The 3214-nt window shown below is 52.4% G+C and overlaps 1 long non-coding RNA gene across 1 annotated transcript; it reads right to left on the bottom strand.

Annotated features, from left to right (window-relative positions):
- Positions 1–1542: 1542 nt before the first annotated feature.
- Positions 1543–2797, bottom strand: LOC120393378. The gene is made up of 2 exons (XR_005592020.1): positions 2748–2797; positions 1543–2376 (listed from the first exon to the last, which is right to left on the bottom strand). It is a non-coding gene; the product is annotated as an uncharacterized LOC120393378 (long non-coding RNA).
- Positions 2798–3214: the final 417 nt, after the last annotated feature.

Below are 3214 nucleotides of genomic sequence, written 5' to 3'. Positions count from 1 at the left end.
AGGGGGTTGCAGCAGGTAGGGAGCAGGGGGAGGGGTGTATGGGTCGGGAGTGCTGGGGGTCAGGTCGGGGGAGTGGTTGGATGGGGCGTGGGAGTCCAGGGGTCTGTCTCGGGGTGCGGATAAGGGTTGGGGCAGTCAGGGGACAGGTAGGGGGTAGGCTCCTAGGGGGGCAGTCAGGGGACAAGAACAGGGAGGCTTAGATAGGGGATAGGGTTCTGGGGAGCAGTTAGGGGCAGGGGTCCCAGGAGGGGGTAGTTAGGGGACAAGGAGCAGAGGGGGTTGGAGGTTCTGAGGGGGGCAGTCACCCAGGCCCTCTGCCCTGAGCCCTGACACCCCCCCCACACACCCACACACAGGCCCCTGCCCTGAGCCCTGTACCTCCCTCTTACACACCCAGCCCTCTGTTGACTCCTTCACCCCCCCCCGACCCCAGCCCTGACTGTGGCACCCCCACACATACCCAGCCCCCCCGCCCTGACACCTGCACTCCCCTCACATGGCCCCAGTCCTCTGCCCTGAATCTTGCACCCCTGCACATCCCCACCCCGAGCACCAAACGGGAGCTCCTGCACCCCCACTCACATTCCCACCTGCACCCCTCACACCAAATGGGAGCTGCCCAGGTAAGTGCCCCCACACACAGACCTCCTGCCCCAACCCTGAGCCCCCTCCCTCATTCTAGCTCCTGGGCCAGACCCTTCAGCCCCAGCCCTGTGCTCCGTCCTCCACTCCCACCTCAGCTCAGTGCAGAGAGCAAGAGAATGGGCCAGAACCAGGGAGAAGGTAGCTACCCTCTGTCTGTGGGCAGGGCCCCGCACAGGCTGCTGGTGGCCTAGTGGAACAGAACCCCAGACCAGCAGCGGGTTGAGCAGGCCAGCGGTGTAAGATCAACATTTTAATTTAATTTTAAATGAAGCTACTTAAACATTTTGAAAACCTTGTTTATTTTACAATACAACACTAGTTATATAATATATAGACATAGAAACTAAAGAGACCTTCTGAAAAACATTAAGGTTTCGCGTGCCAGTAATAAATTTTAGAGTGAATAAATGAAGGCTCAGCACACCACTTGTGAAAGGTTGCCATCCCCGATATAGACAATAACACTATCTCACTCCAGTGTCTTCCTATTTTGCTTTTTTGATCTTTGAATCACAGCTATAGCAATAGACAAGACCTGAGCTAACATTTACCCTTCTAACAATGCAGGCTGCATTTCAAACCTCTAATTCCTTTACAGATCTTCCTAACCAGTCCTTAAAGTTTGGCCACAGGTCAAGGTCAGTTTGTGAGTTAATTAACTCTTGCTGGCCACATCACCTTACAATGAGATATTACATTACACGCAGATCACCACAAGGTCTCTGTGGCTTTGAGCTCCTTAGGACCTAGCCTTTAGAATGCTCTTTGCCACTGACCAATCCCTGTGAGAAGGGTGCAGGTCTCCCCTTTCTAGCTCCTCTTGGGCAGCTGGCACTTGCTGGGCAATGAGACTACGCTCTCCTGAGGGAACGGAGGTCTCTCCTTTACAACGCTTTTCTCTCTGCCCCATTCGAACGCCCCTGGCTTAAGGACCACCCTGTAAGGAAGGTTTGGGTCTCCTTTGCCAAGCAAATTAAACCACAGGTCACTTTGACATGCCCGGCAAAATGACTGCCCTGTAACGAGGCTGTAACGTCTTATCCCTCGCACGCTTAAACTAGGGGAGCCTTTTTGTGCCTGTGGCTGAGCGACACCCCACCCCTTGAGAAGGCTTGAGCTTCTGTTTCTCTTAGTGACAGGAAATTCCCCCACAATTATTTCTACTGGACTTTGAGATTTGAAGTGAAATCTTACTTTCTACCTATCCAGGTCAGATGCAACATAGTGTGGCGAAGGGGCAGCTGTAAGGGGATGGTGGAAGCCATGGGAAAATTCGCCCCTTTTCTCAAAAAAGCCAAGAAATGGCCCAACCATGCAAATGTCACACCGTCTAGAAATGAACAGGTGAGGTGGGGGGCTCCTTTCACACCCTCACTTCCACCTCATCCTTCCGCAAGTTCTTTTGCCCTGCCCAATTTACACCGCTCAACCAACCACAACTTTGACCCTTTGTTTTCTTGTGCACAAGAAAGACACCGTCGCACTGATGAGTGTTCAACTGTAGAGATTCGGACAGCTCCCTCAGCTGTGTCCAAATTCCAGGCCTTGTCTCTCTTTGGAGATAGACAGAGGAGATTCCTAGGGCTACGTCCGAAGGGATTGATGTGGCGGTCCTTTCTGAAATGTGTTGATGTTCAGGTGTTGTAATCACATGCGGTGGTATTCGGAGCCAGCACGTGGGTGCACCTAACCCTACTAACAGGACTGCGTCACAAGGAAGAGGGGTCCTTTCTGGTAAAAAAAAAAAAAGACTACCTTCTCCCTGGTTTCTGGTTAGGGAGCACAAAGTTATTTTCTTGGTGAGGTAGGAAGGTAAGTCCGGAAGGGTGTCGCTGAGAGATGGAGGATTGATCGGAAAGGAGACACTCAGCAGGATCCCTCCCTTACCTGTTCATTTCCAGATCTTTTCACATTGGGGACTTCCCGCCCCACCCACACCGAGTAAAAAAGAAGGAGGAGTATTTTACTAAAGAAAGGGTGACCGTCCTGTAATCAGGGTTCAGGCCCCTTTTCTCCTCTCTGCATTGGCCCTCTTAATGGCACCCAACATAGTCACTCTGCAGAGCAGATTCTGGGCCCTCCCCAGCCACAGAGCCCCGTACCCAAGGAGGAAGCACACGGCCTGTGAAGAAAACTACAGCAAGTACAGATGAGGAACAGCCAGTTATGCAGAAACCCGAGGACTATTCATGTCTCCTTAGAAGGATGTCCAGGCTTCTCAGATCCACTTCTGCATATTCTCCTCCGGCGAGGGCTCCTGGACAATTCCTCTGCAAACTAATAAAGCCAAGCAAGGACCATCATTACACAGAGCTCTATGAATGTCCTCATCCCTGCCTCCCTCTCCCATTCCATCTATATCCGCCAGACTCAATGAACAGAGACTGAGTCAACATCCACAGACACTGCCTCACTCTGGCGCCCACTATCCTGCATGATTTTCATCCCCTCCTACTTGTTCATAGCTCCCGAGACCAAGCCTGTGGGGATGCACACCTAGCACTCCTGCCCCTGTTCTATGAAGGGAGACGGCACAAGGAGAGGCAAGGACAGAGACAGAGAGAGAGAG

Source organism: Mauremys reevesii, unplaced genomic scaffold (assembly GCF_016161935.1).
Source record: "Mauremys reevesii isolate NIE-2019 unplaced genomic scaffold, ASM1616193v1 Contig197, whole genome shotgun sequence".
Classification (NCBI taxonomy): Eukaryota; Metazoa; Chordata; order Testudines; family Geoemydidae; genus Mauremys; species Mauremys reevesii.
This window is presented reverse-complemented; position numbering and strand designations above follow the sequence as displayed.